General features: G+C 41.2%; 1 protein-coding gene across 3 annotated transcripts in view; it reads left to right on the top strand.

The window, feature by feature from the left end:
- Positions 1-19,757, top strand: part of SNTG2 (syntrophin gamma 2) — a 417,829-nt gene that overhangs the window by 8,024 nt on the left and 390,048 nt on the right. Inside the window, exon 1 of one of the 3 annotated variants that reach the window (XM_054548457.2) lies at positions 398-1,790. The exons of the other annotated variants lie outside the window; for them this stretch is intronic. The gene's annotated coding sequence lies outside the window, so the exon portion shown is untranslated. Of the gene's footprint in view, positions 1-397; positions 1,791-19,757 lie in introns of those variants that run through there. 3 annotated transcript variants of the gene reach the window in all.

The raw sequence follows: 19,757 nt of genomic DNA, 5'->3' as shown, positions 1-19,757 counted from the left end.
AATCATGTGGACTTCCAAATTATTTTCTATTTTAGCTTTCTAGATGTAGTACAGTAAAATGTACTATTTCTTACATAGTTTAATATTTTGATGTTAGGAGTTATAGTATCAAACATGCCTTATGACAGTCAAAATTTTGGGATAGTACGATATCTAAAATGATGCTTGGCTAAGAGTTAAGAAATTAGAACCAAGCTCTGAGACTGCTAATAACAAAAGATAATAAAGGATAATGACTCACACACAGATAAGACCACTCTTTCTCTGTATATAAAATACATTTGTTCTTTGTAACAACCAAATGAAATAGAACAAATCATATATTTTGTAATGTATAACATTTATATAAGGTTTAATTATGTTAAAAAATTAATTTCTATGTTGAATAATATTGTACATTTAGTAATCGAATAAAGAGGAAAATCTCGTAGCTGAAAAAAGGAGGTAAACTGAAAGCTTTCCTATCAGAACAAGATACAAACCCACCAGGAAACAGCTGCATATGTGAATTACGTGCTTTGTAAGCGTTGGGATGTAAATATGCTCTTATGCAACTCTTCTTTATTGAATTGAGGAGAGGACCAGCACAGATCTATGAAAATGCTGTGAGCTTTATGTATTGCAATTATTTTCTTCCAAAGCTTTATCAAGTTTTGTCGTGACCTACAGATTCTTTTGGTTTTCATCAGGGTGGAATCGGAATGCTTTTAGATTTGTAATTTCCATGTTGGCGGGCGGAAGGGAGTCGGGGAGACCTGGAGTCAGGGGGAGGTCCAGGGTTCAGCTGTGCTAGGGTCGCCTGGTGCAGGGGGCTGCCTGGAGGTGTGGTGTTCCCACAGTGGGCTGTGCAGAGTCTCAGGGCGGCCTTTGCTTTACTGGCCTTGGGCTGAATGGAGAAGGTGAATGGAGCAGGCCAGGGTCTCAGAATTGCATGGTGCAGGCCTTGTCTTGCTGACCTGGGGCTGGAGGCTGCATTTCGGATGCCACTGTGCAGCTGGAGGGAACCTTCAGGGATGCAATTCGAATCTTCCCGTCACCTTCTTTGGAGTAAATACATTTCCTTTATTCCTTTGATGTTTGTATGAACAGTGGCATGGTATCCGTATCTCAGTACTGAAAGTGCATATGAGATGGAAAAGTACAAGGAAGGAAATTCCTGTGACCTGGTCTATAGCTGGCTAGCAGTTTATAGATTTCCTTCTGGCTTTTTCTGGTGTATATTCTGTAAGTTAAACTCATCCTCAAGATAGAATTTTCTATTCTGCTTTTTAGAATTCTCATTATAAAATGATAATTTTCATAGTTTGCTAAGAAACATCCATCAATTACCGTCAACCCCCTGCTTAAGGTTCTTCTGTATCAGTGGAGAGGCTTCGGGCAGGTGTTCCCATAGGAGGGGGCTCTGTTAATGACACGGCCCTTTGTCCTTCTGTCTGGAAAGCAGCACCTGTCCTTGCTGCACTGGCTCAGGCATCTGTGACTAGGGTGACAGTGTTGCTTAGGAACCCCAGCTAATGGCCAGGTCTTTTCCCTGGTAGAATCCCACAGCGGGGAATGCTGGGCTTCTGGGCTCCACAATTCTCCCGAGAGCTCAGGCTGCCTGTTCTCCTTTGTTCTCTCCTTTGTTGGGAATGCTTCAGTGCACGATGCTTTTTGGGGTAGGGTCATGTGTGCCTTATTTTCTCATCGGTGAGATTGGATTCCTGTTGTCTCCCAGGTGAGCCCTGGAACTCAGGGTTCAGCTGGATGCAGACGGAGGACTCTGCCCTCGTGGAGGAGCTGGGAGCACGGTGAGCTCTAACGGTTCCTGGGCACAGCTGTAGGTTCTGAAGGGGGTGCTCCTACTGTCTGCTTATGGGAGCATGGTGAGCTCTGAGGGTTCCCGGGCACGGCTCTTGGTTCTGAAGGGGGTGCTCCTACTGCCTGCTCATGGTCCTGGGACTCCTCACCTGCCCTCCTGCTCCCCGCCACTCCAGGGCACAGTCCCTGAGTTGTCTGTTCCTGTTACTCCCCGCCTGGATGGGCAGCTCCCACGAATGCTGCCAGCTACTGTAGATAGTGCTGATCATAATAATTTATGATTTCTGATTTTATCACCATTTTCTGTTGATATAAATCTTTATCTTACTGATATTGCCAGAGTTTCTAGTAAGTGAGAAATTATCATGGTAAATAAAACCAAATTTATTTTGTTTTATATGTTATCACCCCTGGGAGGCTGTTGGTTTGAAACTACTATTATATTTTGTTTTATTTTTTATTTTTGAGACAGTGTCTTTCTCTGTTGCCGAGGCTGGAGTGCAGTGGCACGATCTTGGCTCACTGCAACCTCTGCCTCCGGGATTCAAGCGATTTCCGGCTAATTTTTTTTTTGTATTTTTGGTAGAGACGGGGTTTCACAATGTTGTCCAGGCTCCCAAAGTCCTCGGATTACATGTGTGAGCCACCATGCCTGTGGAGATGAACCACAGCTGTGAACTGTTGTATAACGTAGCATCTGCGTTAGTACAGCTGCTGGGAGTTAACACACCATGGTGTGCCCAGGAAATGTTACATTTTAATTTTCTTACTCAGAATGGTAGGATTAGCCATTGAATTTCTCAATTATCGGGTTTTCTGCCATATCTTTTAATGGAGCATTTTATTATTTTTCTTAATTTGTAGGCTTATGTTGTGCCCATTGTTTTGTTTCCTGAGATCTCTTATGTCATTTTGAGTTCAGTTTTTCTGCTATTCTGAAATGTGGGTACATTCCCAGTGAATGAGTCTAAGATAGTGACAGCCTGTTTGTCTCCGTGTTGAACTGATCATGGCAGTGGCGCTTGCTCGAAGAAAGGAAGTGCTTTTAGCCAGCCCGGGTTTATAGAAAACACACTGGTGTGCACACTTCATGTGAAGCTGCTGAGGCTTTTAGCCAGGCTGGGTTTATAGAAAACACACTGGTGTGCACACTTCATGTGAAGCTGCTGAGGATAATTTACTTTTTAGAACAGCAGTACTTCTTCCCAGATGAGCAGATGGAAAAATCACATTTTGCAATTTCAGTTGAGAAAGATGGAGTTGTACCATTCAGTCTAGACTTCCTTGGTTCTTCAGTGAAATGTGGAAATACTGGTAACTTAAGATACACTTCTTACTTTACTTTTAGTTTTTTGGCTGGAGTGCAGTGGCATGATCATAGCTCACTGCAGCCTTGAACTCCCCAAACACCCCAGCTCAAGCAGTGCCCCTGCCCCAGCCTCCCGAGTAGCTGGAACCACAGGCACATGCCACTAACCCTGGCTAACTTCTTAACTTTTTGTACTGATGGGGTCCAACTATGTTGCCCAGGCTGATCTTGAACTCCTGGTCTTAAGTGACCCTCCTGCCTCGGCCTCCCAAAGTGCTGAGATTGTAGGCGTGAGCCTCCATGCCCAGACCCAAGATAAGTTTCTTACCATACAAGAAAGCATGAGTTTCATGGTAACGGTTCTGGATCCGGATCTGCCTTGAGCCTTTTCTTTAACCACATCATTCTCAGCTTCTTCATTTGTGTCCTTCACTGTATCCAGTTACTGGAGTAGCTGCATTTGAAACCATATGAGCCTCTGCAATGCAGAAAAATAATTAGATGAAGTAAGGAATTTATCCGTGGTACAAATAGAATCAACGTATTTCTTGATTATGCCTGTCTTTGAATAAGTAGGTTATGCTGAGTTTTCACTTCATCTTTGAAATAAATAGAAAAATAATAAATCAAATATATTTTATTCAACCTCGTGATATTAAGTAATGAAGCCAAATAAAACCAAGAAAATTACAGATACCTGTGTAAAGGAGATGTGGTGAGCCCTGTCCTGGCTTCTAATTTGATTGAGGAGAGACATATAAATTGAAAACAAAACAAAAAACAGTTCATTAAAACAAAAGATAAGTGTCATCTCTTAAATTAGAGAATGAACGTGCCCATTCAGCAAGGTAAAATGTCGTGCTAAGCGCCGCATTCACAGATGCCTCCACTAGCGGGGAATTTGGAGGGACTGCAAATATTTCAAACCAAAAAAGGTGAATACTGATGATTTTTGGCGTGGTAACACAATTTCTCATGCTACTCCTGTATTCTAAAGCTGGTTTGAGTGCCTGCTTTGTGTCATACTATTCAAAAACTAACTGCAGTTTTTCTTAATTTATTCTTCATTAATCAGACTATGGTTTGAGCTTTTTTTAAAAAAAATACTTCATTATTTGAAAATGATTAACATTAACATCATTAACATAATGAATTTAAAGCCTATTTTTCCAAAAGCATCACAAAATAAGCACTTTTGAAAATGAAAATATGCTACATAAAAATTGGAATGACCCAAAAAATTCAAAATTGCATTAGAGTAGACAGAAAAATGTGCTTCAAACAGATAAGAAAGGCAACATGCTCAAAAAAGTTAATTCTTTATATGATATACAGTTTTCTAAACATTAGTTCTTCTGGGAAAAGTATTAGGAAGGTGAGCAAGTCAGTTTCCATGCTTTACACACTTATATGTAAACAAGGTGACCAGGGTTATCACCTATGTTTGGTATACGTGTACACAAAATAATAATGTTATTATTGAAATAATGTATGCCTTGGAACCAACTCCTAATATTTACACCTTTAAAGATAAAAATATATTTAATATGCCAGTTTTTAACTTCACTAAAATTTGAGCCTTGATTTTTCTTTTCCACAGTTTTTGACTGGCTTAAATAGTGCCTGGCCCATACTAGGTGCCCGGCAAAAGTTGGCTGAAGATATTAATACTAAATTAAAATCTTTCAATTTCAAACTAACTCTAGAATCTTAACAGTTTACATTACAGAGACACATCTCCACTCGGTACTAAGTATAGATCCTTTGGAGGGTGTCATGTGAAAATGAAGCTAACAGTTAAGATAATCCAGTTGCATGTTGTTATAAATCTGTCTTCATTTTCTTCTTTTTGTTTCAAAGTGACTGTGTCTCTCATTTGAATTTTTAAGTTTCAGCTGCCTGCGTTTTCCTGTCTCTAGTCTCAAGCCTCAGTGATCCATGCAGTCACAGTGCGTGCTGCTCTCCCTGTTGGCGAGCTTTGTAATCAGATCTGTCTTCTTGGTGATATTGAACACCAGTGTCGCTTGTGAAATCCGGGCGTTGGCACTACCTCCAGATCTTGTAATGAAGCTCCAAGGTAGCCAAAGAACTCACACATGCCTAATTTTTTAGAAAGACAGCAATTTTCTAAAATCCTTATTAAGAAGGAGTCTTCTTATAGTTGCATGGAAAGCTGATGGAAGCATCTTTCGTTGACTTGTATACTGTGTTGGGATGATGATCTTAGGAGGTGAGGGAGCCCTTCCTGTCCCATGGTGTCTCTGCCTGCCTCCGCCCCTTTGTGCCAGGGTTACTGATTTGCTTAAGGTGCCTTTAGGATTTTTGCAGAAAAAGAGTCAATATTTAGCATTTTACTTCCAGAAGAGCAGTCCCACACAAATCCTTCTCCTCCATGTTGCTGACTGTAGGATGCGGATGTGTTTGCAGGAAGTGTGTTAGGGAGGTTCCCAGCATCATCCTGTGAGAAGGATGGGAGGAGGAAGGGCTGGACAAGGGGGCCTGAGGGATGAGGCCTTGGTTGATCCTACAAGGAGTTCTGAAGACGGGACAAGCCTTTGAAGGCCTCCCCTGTGGGGAAGAGACACAGGGTCCTTGGAAGTGCAGGGTCCTCGAGACGTGGGAAGCTCTGGGGTGAGGCTGTTCCTGAGAGGCTGAGCCCTGGGCAGCTCTGCCACAGCGGGTCCTGCCCTGTGCTGGGAAGAATCTGAGCAGCCTTGCCATCCACTGCATGTGACACTCGGGTCCACTCTTGAGGTAGGTTCTGAGAAGAGCTCCTCCTGGGTGGGGTTTCTCCACCAAGAACTTGGAAGACGAGGGGAATGGGTGGCAGCTCCCTCTGTCCTGCTGGCCCTGGGGCTCCTGTGCCCTGGTCCCGGTCCTCCTCCTTGGCCACCTGCTTTTCCTCCTTGGTCCCCTGTCCTTTTCCTGCACCCCTAATCCTCCTCTTGGCCCTGAATGCTCCTTAGTCCCCCAGTCCTCCTCTGGACTCCAGTTCTTCTCCTTGGACCCTAGTCCTTCTGGTCCCCTAGTTCTCCTCCTGGTCTCTCAGTTCTCCTCCTTGGACCCCAGTCCTCCTCCTTGGACCCCAATCAGTCCTCCTCCTTAGACCTCAGTCCTCCTCCTTGGACCCTTGTATCTCCTCCTTGATCCCTTGGCCTCCTTGTTCTCCCTGTTCCTGTTGGTTGCCTCCTCCTCCTTGACGTGGTCCTCCTCCTTGATCCTCTGGTCCTCTTCCAGGGTCCCCTCTGCCTCCTGACCTCTCGGTCCTCCTCCTCGACCCCCTGGTCCTCTTCTGTGGCCCCCTCCTCCTCCGTTGGCCCTGGTCCTCCTGGTCCCCTGGGCTGCCCTCGGCTTGGGGGCTGCTGCTGCTGGCGAGGGTGTCAGCTGCCCAGTGTGTGCTCTTCCCTGGAATTCCACTGGATGGGGTGGGGAGTTTACTTCTGTGTTTTGCTCCATCTGTGTTGTCCATGCAACTGGGCCCCCTACAGTCTTCTCCGGAAGGACCTGTGTGGGGGTGGCTGACGGGTAGCCTGCTCCCTGTACATGGCTCTCCACCCTCCAGGGTGAGCCAGGCCGGCGCCTGGGCAGGAGTCAAGGGCCACCTTGGCCTGGGCTGACCCTGGACCCACACAGACGCTTAGGGCGGGCTGGGCCCAGCTCCTCCCGGCTCCTCCCAGCTGCTCCCACTCAGTCCCTGCTTCTTCCGTCCTGTGAGTGTCAGACCCATCCCTACCATGGCCTTGCTGCTTCCTTCACCTCCATGTGTGCCCAGGGTCCCCCGGGGAACCTGCTTCGCAGCGAGTCCTGCCCTGGCATCTGCTCTTGTGGGGCCTGGACCAGAACCCACCTTGTCCCGCCTCCCTTCTCTGTGCCACATTCTGTGTGGGGTCTTCAGTTACTTCTGGGTCATCAAAACTGGTTACTTTTGATATTTTTGGAATGTTTGTTGTTACACTTACAATAACTTCTTCTGGGTATTTATATCTATTAAGAGTACTTATTTTACATTTTTTTAACTTAAAAATCTAAATATCTGCAATCTTTGCCTGATTTTGCAATTTGTTACTTTTGTCTTTTTTTTAACCTTGAGGGAAAATGCTTATTTTCTTGCGTTTTGGATAATTTCTCATTATGTTCATTTGAACTCTGATTGTGAGAATTCTTTAAGGAATATGTTCCTTTCATCTTTATCTGTAAGATTTTTGAGAATTGTTAAGGCTTTTATAATGCATAATTCATAAGCGAAAAATAATTCTGACTATAAGGAAATTTTTCAAAATCATGTAGGACAAAACAAAATATAAATAAGTTATAAAATGAATGCAAAACAATGAAAAAGTATTTCAAAAACAAATTATAGTTGAATGGCTATATTTTTAATTTTAAAAAGCTTCTGAAATGAGAAACTTTAAAAGTCCAAAAGAAAAATGTACAAAGAATATAAATTTACCTTAAAACAGAAAGAATTGTCACTACTCAAAAATATATATGAGAAAATGTGTGCCCTGTTCAGGCAGACCAGGGACAGGAGTGCAGACTCTGTGTGTGTTTCTTTTATTTTTTAGCAACTGGTACTCTTTTTATTTTTTTTCTATTGACCTATTGTAATGGGTAAAACCACAAATATGCTATTTAGTAGAAATGGGGAGAATGGACACCTTGCCTTATTCCCTATCTTAAAGGAAAAACATTCAGCGTTCATTAAGTAAAATGTCACTGTATGTGCTTTAGAGATGCTTTTTTTAGTTTGATGAAGTTCCCTTCTCTTAGTTTAATGAGATTTTTATCAGGAGTGGATGTTGAATATGGTGAAATGTGTTTCTTATCTGTTGTGGTAATAGTGTTTTATTTTTAGTCTGTTTTTATGGTAAGTTACACATTGATTCTGTAATTTGAAATAATCTTACATTCTAGAGATAAATCCCCTTTGGTCACAATGTATCATCTTTTTATGTATTACTAGATTCAATTTGCTGTATTTTGTCAGTGGGCATTTGCTTCTACATTCATGTTGGATATTGGTTTGTTTCTCTTCATGTTCTGCCTTTGCCTGTTTTGGCATGAGGGTATTGGTGTAACCCTGGCCTGTCAATACGAATTAGAAAGTGTCTTTTGTGCCGGGCACGGTGGCTCACGCTTGTAATCTCAGCACTTTGGGAGGCCAAGGCAGACAGATCACCTGAGGATGGGAGATTGAGACCAGCCTGGCCAACATGGTGAAACCCCATCTCTACTAAAAATACAAAAATTAGCCACGCATAGTGGCAGGCATCTGTAATCGCAGTTACTCAGGAGAGGCAGGAGAATTGCTTGAACCCAGGAGATGGAGGTTGCAGTGAGCCGAAATTGTGCCACTGCAATCCAGCTTGGGCAACAGAGCGAGACCCTGTCTCAAAATTCCAAAAAAAAAAAAAAAAAAAAAGTGTCTTTTTATAGTTCCACAGATTTCCTTTAGTATTTGTATTATTTCTTTCATAAAATTCATGCAGAATGCATTTGAGCCTGGAATTTTATTTTGAGGGTTTTTTTTAACTATAAATTCAGCTTCTATGATAAGGGCTTATTCACATTATTCATTCTTGAATGAATTTTGACAGTGTCTGTCTTTCAGGAATTTTGTCCTAAGTAATGAAATCCTTTGATAAAAAGTTGTTTGCAATATTTCTTATGTGTTTAAAGTCTATAGGTTCTGTGGTGATGCCCCCCTTTTCCATTTGTAATACTGTTAATTTAGATCTTTTCTGTCTTTTTTAAAAATAAATCAGTCTCCCAGTTAATTATCAATTTTTAGTGTTCTTTTCAAAGGATACATTTTAAATCTCATTTATTTTTTATTTTGTTTTTGATTTTTGTGCTAATTATTTTCTCAGTGCTTGCTTTTGGACTTATTTGGGTTGTATTTTTCTTGATTCTTAAGATGGAGTCTTATGTTTCTGATCTGGGGTATTTCTTGCCTTTTATTGCCAGTGTTTACCACCATGTATTACCTATAGAGTGGCACTTTAATCCCTTCCCATAAGTTCTTATGTCTTATTTTTGGAAGTGTCTGTTCATGTCCTTTAACCATTTTTTAATGGGATTATTTCTTTTTTTGCTTATTGATCTGTTGAAGTTACTTATGGATTCTGGTATTAGATCTTCGCTAGATGCATAGTTTTCAAATATTTCCTTTCATTCTGTAGGTTGTCTTTTTACTCTGTTGATAAGTTTATTTTGCTGTGCAGAAACTCTTTAGTTTAATTAGGTCCTATTTGTCAATGTTTGGTTTTGTTCCAATTGCTTTTGGAGTCTTTGTTACGAAGTCTTTGCCAGTCCCTATGTCCAGAATGTCTCAGGTTTCCTTCTAGAGTTTTTATAGTTTTAGGTTTTACATCTAAGTCTTTAATGCATTTTGAGTTGATTTTAGTATATGGTGAAAGGAGGGGTCCAGTTTCAATCTTCTCCATATGGCAAGTCAGTTATCACCAGCTCCATCTGTTGAATTGGAGGGTCCTTCCCACACTGATGGTTTTTGTTGACTTTGTCAAAGATTAGATGATTTCAGGTGTGTGGCTTTATTTGTGGGCTTGCTACTCTGTTCCATTGGCCTGTGTCTGTTTTTGTACCTATACCGTGCTGTTTTGGCCACTGTAGCTTTGTAGTATAGTTTGAAGTTGGGTAATGTTGTGCCTCCAGCTTTGTTCCTTTTGCTAAGGATTGCTTTGGCTATTCAAGCTCTTTTTTTGTTCCATATGAATTTTATAATTTTTTTTTTCTAATTCTGTGAAGAATGTCTTTGGTTGTTTGAAGGAAATAGCATTGAATCTGTAAATTACTTTGGACAGTAAATTTTAACACTATTGATTCTTCTTATCCATGAGCATTGAATGTTTTTCTGTTTGTGTCATTTCTGATTTCTTTCAATAGTGTTATCTAATTCTTATTATAGAGATATTTCACCTCCCTGCTTAGCTGTGCTTCTAGATATTTTATTTTTGTGTGTGATTATGGTGAACAGGATTGCGTTCTTGATTTGGCACTTGCTTTGGAAGTTATTGGTGTTTAGAAATGCTACTGAGTTTTGTATATTCATTTTATATCCTGAAACTTTGCTGAAGTTGTTTATCAGATCTAGGAGCTTTTGGGCAGAGACTGTGAGGTTTTCTAGGTGTAGAATCATATTGTCTGCAAACAGAGATAATTCAACTTTCACTTTTCCTATTTGTATGCCTTTTAATTCTGTCTCTTGCCTAATTGCTCTGGCTAGGAATTTCCAATACTATGTTGAATAGGAGTGGTGAGAGTGGGCATCCCTGTCTGCTTCTGGTTCTCCAGGGGAATGCTTCCAGCTTTTGTCCATTCAGCGTGATGTTGACTGTGGGTTTGTCATAGACAACTCTTACTATTTTGACGAATATACCTTCATTGCCTAGTTTGCGGAGGGCTTTTAATATGAAGGGATGTTGAATTTTATCAAAAGCCTTTTCTGCATCTATTGAGATGATCATGTGGTTTTGTTTTTTAGTTACAGTTATGTGATGAATTACATTTATTTGTTTTGTATGTTGAACCAACCTTGCATCCCAGGGATAAAGCCTACCTAAATGTGTGGATAAGCTTTTTGATATGCTGCTGGATTCAGTTTGTTAATATTTGTTTGAGGATTTTTGCATCTATATTCATCAAGGATATTGGCCTCAAGTTGCCTTTTTTTGGTTATGTGTCTTGGTATCGGAATGATGCTGGCTTCCTACAATGAGTAATGGAGGAATCCTTCCTCTTCAATGTTTTGGAATAGTTTCATTAGGAATGATACCAGCTTTTCTTGACTTGTCTGTGAATTTGGTTGTGAATTTTTCTGGTCCTGGGGATTTTCTGGTTGATAGGCTTTTATTGTTTGTTTGTTTTTTTATCACTGATTTAATTTTGGAACTTGTTATGTTACTGGTCTGTTCAGCATTTGAATTTCTTACTAGTTCTGCTTTAGAAAGTTGTATGTTTCTAGGAATTTATTCATTTCTTTTAGGTTTTTTAGTTTGTGTTCATAGAGGTGTTCATAATAGTCTCTTTTTTTGTATTTCTGTGGGGTCAGTGGTAATGTCCTTTTTGTCATTTCTGATTTTATTTAGATCTTTTCTCTTTCTTTTAATTAGTCTGGCTAGCAGTATATCCATCTTATTTATTTTTTTAAAGAGCAAATTTCTGGTTTTGCTAATCTTTTGTGTGTTTTTTCATGTGTGTTTCCGTTGCATTCAGTTCAATTCTAATTTTGTTTCTTTTCTTCTGCTAGTTTTGGGGTTAGTTTCCTCCTTTTTTTTTTTCTTATTCCTTAAGATATGGTGTTAGGTTGTTAATTGGAGGTCTTTTTAACTTTTTGATATGGGTGTTCAGCACTATAAACTTTTGTCTTAATACTGCTTTAGGTGTGTTCCAGAGATTCTGGTATGTTGTATCTTTGTTCTCATTAGTTTCAAATAATTTTTTATTTCTGCCTTACTTTCTTTGTTTACTTAGAAGACATTCAGGAGCAGGTTGTTTAATTTCTATGTATAGTTTTGAGTGATTTTCTTGTTATTGATTTCTATTTTTATTGTGGTCAAAGAATGTGGTTGATATTTTTTAATTTGCTGAGAATTGTTTTATGGTCTATTGTGTGGTTGATTTTAGAGTTTCTAATATGTGCAGATGAGAATAATGTATATTCTGTTGTTTGGGGGTAGAGAGCTCTGTAGATATCTATTAGGTGTATTTGGTCAAATACTGAGTTCTGGTCCCAAATGTCTCTCTAGTTTTCGGCCTTCATGCTCTTTCTACTACTAGTGTGGTGTTAAAGTCTCCCCCTCTTACTGTATCTAAGTCTCATCATAAGTTTCTAAGTACGTGTTTTATGAATCCGGGTGCTCCTGTGTTGAGTCCATACACATTTAGCATAGTTAAGTCTCCTTGTTGTGAGCCCTTTACCATTATATAAGGTCCTTCTTTGTCTTCTTTGATTGTTGTTGGTTTAAATTCTGTTTTGTCCGAAATTAGAGTAGTAACTCCTGCTTTTTTTTTGCACATCTAACAAGCAAACAGAAAAAAAAAGCAGGAATTACAGATGATGTGTTATAATGTACGTCTTCCACTTGACACTATTGATACGGTTTGGATCTGTGTCCCCACCCAAATCTCATGTCGGATCATCATCATAATATTGGAGGTGGAGCCTGGTGGGAAGTGATTGGATCGTGGGGGTGGATTTTCATGGATGGTTTAGCACCATCCCCTTGGTACTGTCCTCCTGATAGTGAGTGAGTTCTCATGAGATCTGGTTGTGTAACAGTGTGTAGCACCCCCACCCCTTTACTCTTGCTCTCACCATATATGACCTCTTGCTCCCACTTTGTCTTCCACCATGATTGGAAACTCCCTGAGGCCTCCCCAGAAGCAGAAGCCGCTATGCTTCCTGTACAGCCTGCAGAACTGTGAGCCAATTAAACCTCTTTTCTTTATAAAGTACTCAGTCTCAGGTATTTATAGCAATTTGAGAACAGACTAATACAAGTATCTACTACTATGTGACAGTATACCATTTTAGTGTCTTGTAACATTTACATATATTTCTTACCACTCATATTTTGCTCTAGTTAGCATGTTTTGCTTCCATATTTTTAGGAAACTCTAGTACATTCTTTGCTTGATTTCAATGATCAGTAATTCTTATAGCAAATTAAAAACAATCCTCTTTTCGATATACTGTCCTTTATCCCTTTATTTAATCCGCATTTCTGTCTGACATCACAGTTCTTCCTGGAGAACATCCTTTAGCGTTTCTTGTGATGCTGATCTGTTGCCAAGGAATTCTCTAAGCTTTTGTTGTTCTGAAGGCATATTTAGGTAAATTTCCCTACATTTTATGAAAGTTATTTTTGCTGAGTATGGATTTCTGGATTGAAAGTTTTTTCAGTGTTTTTTGTTTTAACTACTTTCAGGGAGTTTTCTTTACCTTTGGCTTTCTGGAGTTGAGTGTAAAATGTTGAGGTTTTGTTTTGTTTTGTTGAGTTTTTGCCATTGAGGGACAGGCGTATTAACCTGTTTGGGATTCTCTGGGCTTCTTGGGTATGTGTGTGTATATATATATATATATTTTTTTTTTCTTGGATATTGTTGTTTTTTACTAATTTTGGAACTCTTTATTATTAACTCTTTGAACATGCCTCTGCCTTTTTCTTTTTCTCCTCTCTTTCTAGAACTGTAACTGCCTGTTACTGAGTTTCTGATTTTCCCACAGCTCTGGTATGTTCTTTCTGTTTTTCCTTTTTCATTTTTGTTGTGTTTCAGTTTTTATACCTTATTTTGATTTGTCCTCAGGTGTCTTTATTCTTTCCTCCGCTGTGTCCAGTTGTCTAACAGGCCCCATGGAAGGGATTCATGCTGATGTTCTGTATTGCTTTCATTCGTTTAGTTTTGTCTTTTAAATGTCTAGGTTTTCAGCTTTTTTTGCTCAGATTTTCCATCTGTCCGTGTGTTTCATTAAACTCGTCTCTTACACACTTGAACATCCAAATCTCAGTCATGTTGAAGTTTCTGTCTGGCATCTCAGGACCGGTGTTATCCCTGGGCCTGTCTCTCTGACAGCTTCATTTCCTGAAAATGGATTTATTTATTTATTTATGCTTATTTTTGTTTTTTTTTTTTAGCTTATAAAACTAAGAAAGAAGGAAGTGGTGGCCTCTTCTTTGGCCGGATGTTACTGAGAGTGTTGAGTTGAGCTGGGTGGTTGATCTTTGTTGCTGTCATCCCCTTAGAAGTCACCTTCAGAGACCACAAGCCTCACATCCTCCGAGGTGGGCTGCTCCTCCTGTGGACTCATGGGCCGTGGTGCTGGAGAGCTTTGCCCCATGTTCCTGCTCCACATGGTGTAGCAGGACCCCAAGCCTGGAGGCAGAAGGACAGGGCCTCCCCACGAGTGTTCCCCCACAGGAAGCCGCACCCGTTACCTGGCCGTGGTAAGGCACTGCTTGGTTTTCCTGATCCTGCCTCTTTTCCAGGCAGCCCGGTCAGTTTGACCCTGGGGTGAGCTTTAGGGCATCAGTGCATAAGCGACCCCTGCATGCAGGAGCTGGACACTGGCTTCCTTGGGTGTCCTCCCTGCCTCAGTCTTTGTTGGACCTGTCGAGGCTGCTGGTGAGGGAGGGAGATTTTCTGAATCATTCATGAAGCTCTAGGTTTTCAAAGGTGTCTTGTCAGCTGAAGTTTCTAAAATGTTGCTGGCTTCCTCCCAACCTGTTTTTTGGCAGCATTTCCTACTCTGGAGCTCTGGCAATCGTGAAGTCTTTCAATCCTGTCTCCATTCAGAGGGACTTTTTACTCTCTGGTGTAGTTCACTTTGTTGCCTTGAAGCCATAGTTCTGGTGGGTTCAAGTTAATTTGTACTTTTATACTCTCTGACATTCTCTGTGGTTGGGGTAGACACTATGCCCTCTCATGGCTTTATGTATTTTACATACATACCCCAAACTAAACAAAAAATAAAATCTCATCTATCCTAATTTTCTGCCCTTGTATTTTATTAATTCTGCACATTAGATCATTTGAAACAGAGAGTGCATGAAGAAGGTGAAACATACACATGGATATCACACACACACTTGCACTCACTCACACCCAGGAGCAAACAACACGCGCTTGCACCCACTCACACCTGTGAACAAACCACACCACACACTTGCACTAACATCCGTGAGCAATAACACCACACCCTTCCACTCACACTTGCAAGCAAACACCACGTGCTTGCACTCACACCCCTGAGCAAACACCACACATTTGTACTCACACCCGTGAGCAAACACCACGTGCCTGCACTCACACCCCTGAGCAAACACCACACATTTGTACTCACACCCGTGAGCAAACACCACGTGCCTGCATTCACACCCCTGAGCAAACACCACACATTTGTACTCACACCCGTGAGCAAACACCACGTGCCTGCACTCACACCCATGAGCAAACACCACACGCTTGTACTCACACCTGTGAGCAAACAACACATGCTTGCACTCACACTTGTGAGCAAACCACACCACACACTTGCACCCACTCACATCCATGAGCAAACAGCACCAGTACCCCTGTGACTCTTAGATTTGCAGGAGAAAGTCTCTGGGGCGAGGAGTATTGAATACATTGACATCTACTATATAATAAGCTCTAAAGATTAATTAAGGAATAAGCCAAGAAAATACAAACCCAAAACAGAACCCTCTACATACCTACCCACCCATCTGCCTACACCACATACAGCTTAACGTTTGACAAAAAATGCCTACTGTGTTTTAAACAAAAAAATCTAAGCATAATCAAAGACTGGAATTAATTGTGTGTTCATCCTGAATGTATTTAGTAAATTGTGAGTTTAGCTATGTAACTTTTTAAATAAATGTGTTGATAACAAAAGCTATTGATATATGTCCATATAGCTATTATTCCTGTGTTTATTCCCCAAGATCTCCTTCAAGATGTTACTTTACCAGACAGTAACCTTTATTAACGTGTTATGAAAATCTTCTGATACTGGACAAATAAGCCAAAACAAGAAAAGTACAATGGCTTCTTAGATAATATTGCACATAAAACAAAATCAGGACAGTCTGTTGTCTCTTGGTTACATATAATTATGGCGCATACTGCCTGCCAGTGATAGGAACAGGGTCTCCCACAACTACTCTTTTCTTCAGAGAAGAGAAACCTGTGACTTAGAATGCATTTGAAGAGTTGGATGAAATGTATTTGAAGGATACAAGGCGATGAATCTGGTGTTTGTGGTGTGCTTATCAACAGAATAATTAGAAGCAATTCATATTCAAGGTAAATAGAAAAATTATGGGTCTTTTGAAGTGGAAAGTTCTTTCAATTCTGTAAAATATTTGTCATGAAATAACATTTGTTTTTGAGTGGTGTTTTGAGTTGTGAAGGTTTGAAGCTGGGGAGGAAGAGAAACACGAGCTAGCACGATGTGACATATCGATGTTGTGATGAGCTTTTAAGTGGTTCTCTATGTGCACATTGTCTTTGGAATGATTGAGAGGTGGAGTCCAAGGCCTTGTTAGTAAATGTGGAAGCCAGTGATTGTTCTTGCTTCCCCTGCTCTGTCCCCACCTCCCTGTCCTCGTTTCTTCTTTCCTCCTTTATCAGCCTGAGCTCTTCTCCGAGTTTTGCCTGAGAGCAGAAGCATGACAGTGCTCCGGTGTGCATGGGGGCTCTGGTGCTCTTCAAGGTTTGCTTAAAGCTAAAATAGTGCATATTCTTCTATCACCCATTTCAGAACACATCAGTGATGAGTATTGTTCAGTAATGTCATCCCTACACATTTAAAATCGTGGTGGCACCTGCTATCCACTCCCCAGCCCTGTCCTCTGCCCCTCTGAGCTCCTCTTCTGAGCAGATGAGCAGGTCTGTGCAACCCCCACTCAAGAACCCCCATCCGTCTCCCTCCCTGCCTTACTGCATCCACTCCTGCCACCCCCCATCCCCCATCTTCCAGATTTGCTCAGTTTACCCAGCAGCTCTCCAGAGGCAGCCTCAGCCAAGGCGAGTGGGGGCCATGGGGAACACCAGGCTGCTGGTCTGCTGGTGGGTAAGGCCAAGGGTCTTGTGGGATTTCTCAAGGATTGGAGGTGGCAGGCCCACCTGGCAGACACCATTGTAGATGCCTGCTCTCTGTACGGCCTTCCTAGCTTCCTCCTGCCACCATTCACTGTTAATGTAGGTGATCCAGGAAGCCACAGGTTCTTCTCTGAAGAAAAGAGCAGTTGTGGGAGAGCCTGTTCCTATCACTGACGGGCAGTACGCGCTGTAATTGTATATAATCTAGAGACAATGGATTGTCCTGGTTTTATTTTATGTGCAATATTATGTAAGAAACCATTGTACTTTTCTTGTTATGGCTTATTTGCCCTGTGTTAGAAGATTTTCATAACACGTTAGTAAAGGTGCCTGCCTGGTAATGTCCATGAAGGTGGTCCAGGGAGCAGTGTGAATGGTGGCAGGAGGCCCCTGTGCCCACAGCCTGCTCTGAGTCTGCTGTGGGAAGGTTCGCTGGATTTAACTGATTCCCCCTTATCTCTTAAGCTCCATCTACACCACCCAATCCTCTGCCTCACCTTCCCCTGTCCCGCTGCCTGCACCCTGTTTTAAGGCACCGTATCCTGCACTTGCACTATTTAATAAAATAACCGACAGCTTCCCTCCCACTTGGGAACCTTTGCCATCTCTGTTGCTCAATGGTCCATCTCGCCTGTGAGTCGTAAGTCAGGTCTCATCCCCTTGGTGGTTTAAACTCATCAACAGCTACTCATTGCTTCTAGGATGGGATCAGAGCCTCACTGTGCCTCACCTTAACTAGACCTTACCAAGATCAGGACCTGCCTGCATTCCCAACGTCACGGCCGTGTGGTTCTTCCATAACCTCATTTCCGCCCTCCACAATCTCTGCTCTGTTTTCTGAGGATGGCAGAGCCTTCCCGCCTCATGCCACCTACTCCTCTTCAAGTAACTGATGTCGTCTCTTTCATCTCAGCTCACTGGTTTCTGAGAGTGGCCTTCTTGGAAGACCTCATGTAAAACCACTGTTATTATCTATAACATCAGCCTACATATTGATTTCATGAAGGTTATCAAAATCAGTACTTCTCTTGTATATTTATTCATACTTGTTTCCTTGTTTACTGTGTGTGACCCCATTGAAGCATGGGATGAAGACATATACAACATGGGCGAATCCACCCAACTTGATGAGTGATTGCCTCTGGCCAGTGAAGGCGAGGGGGGGCAAAGGTCACAGTGAGGGGCCTGGAGTGCCCTTGCTGAGCTGTGAGATGCAGCTCGTGGTGCAGGATGATGGGGGGGTGACGGGGAGTTGGGGTGTCTATTCCCACACTTTATCATAGCTCAGTATATGTGGAAAATAGTGCAGAAAAGTACATTAGTAAAAGTGATTCAGGTATTATTCAAAGTTCTTTTTTCCAGAATTGAAATTATTACTTTTCATTCAGGTTTAGTTGGTAAATGTCATCTGATATTTTTCAGAGACCAGATCCAAAACTTTAATTATTATCCAATAAGGAACATGTCTCAAAAATTAAATAAAAAGAGGAATTTTGGGGGATGCCTGCCATAAACTTAAGGAGGTATAAAGTTTCTCTGTCTTTTCTTTAATTTTCCGCTTATCAAGTAATAAGATTCAACCTTCTAGGTGGCATTTCCCCCATGTTTGCTGAAGCCCTCTGCCCCTGTGATTCATGGTAGCCACCCATACAATTTGCTAACCAGAGCTGAAAGCTGTTAGAAATGACTTTTAAAATATATATTTTCTGACCTATGAGGATATTTTAATGTGTGCAATAAGTGGATGTCTTATGCACAAAAGGAGTTCTGAAATTCTGAGTACAGGTAAGTCTCGCGATGGGAAGATGGCTGAGTCTTAGTCTCATGTTCTCACTAATCAAGTGTATGAACCTTGGAAAGTCCCTTAGCTTATTTGGGCTAGAATGTCCTCATCCATACAGTCATTTATAAGGATGAACCTGTTGATAATTTTAAGTCAGATTGCTGAATATTATGTATTCATTTAGAAAAATGAGCACTTGGTGTGTTGCAGGCCACCTGCATTGAGGATTGGATGTGTGTAAACCAAGGCCCTGCTCTTCTTAATCATAATCTCCTAGGCAGCCTTGAAGTGACATTAAATTCAATTTCAATGAAAGGAAAATGGAAATCAAATGGAACTAGAAATCAAGTGGAAATTAAATGGAAATTGAAATGAAAATATTACCATGGCCTCAATGGACAGCTGGTATACTGGCTTTTGGGTTGGGGGGGTATTGACCTGGTTTGTGGTGAGAGCTGATTTCTGTGGTATAAATACGTCTACAGTGGCTGTTTCGGGCATTAGTGGTTTCATTACCAATTTGCAGCATTCCCCAATATTTAACAGTCTGCTCTTCCATGCTGGTGCAATTAAGAAATAAAGCAAGTTTAAAAATTAGAAAAAATAAAAATTCAGTGAGATAATTGATTAAATAAGAAGGTAGCATTTAGGTACAAATGCTGCACAAACGGCCTCATAGAAATTCCCGGAAGGCAGGGTGGAGTTTGAAGGAGGAACAGGAGCTTGCCTGTCGGGCTGCGCCCAGCCTTGCTGGCCATGTTGGTCGCCATCTATCTTTGTGGTTTTTACCAGACAGCTTCTCTTGGTGACCTGTCCTTTTGGCCTTTTGGGAAGCTGGGAGGTGTCCTAAACTTGCCCTGTGGCTTTGTTGCTAAGGCATATGCTCCCCAAAAGTGGTTTTAGGAAAGTTGCTGCGTTGTCTCTGGTCTTTTTCTGCTCTCCTTTAAAAAGACATTTGCTTTTCTCAAGACCAGGAACAAATCAGCCCCACTTATGCAAATGTGTGGGTTTCTTTCAAACAGCTGCTACAGTGGAGTGATTTTCCATTTTAAGATCTTTTAACTCTTAATGGCATGTTTGCAACTTTCTAATACATTGAATGTCCACAGAGAACTAACACCTTGTAACAAAGTTATGCCAAAATTTATAGAGATTATAATTTGATTTAAATTATGTTAAATACATTATGAAATAATTGTGCCACATTTTGCTAATAATTAAGTATATAAAAACAGA

This window comes from Pongo abelii, chromosome 12 (genome assembly GCF_028885655.2).
Source record: "Pongo abelii isolate AG06213 chromosome 12, NHGRI_mPonAbe1-v2.0_pri, whole genome shotgun sequence".
NCBI lineage: Eukaryota > Metazoa > Chordata > Mammalia > Primates > Hominidae > Pongo > Pongo abelii.
The sequence above is the reverse complement of the archived record's forward strand: the minus strand, read 5'-3'. Positions and strand labels throughout refer to the sequence as shown.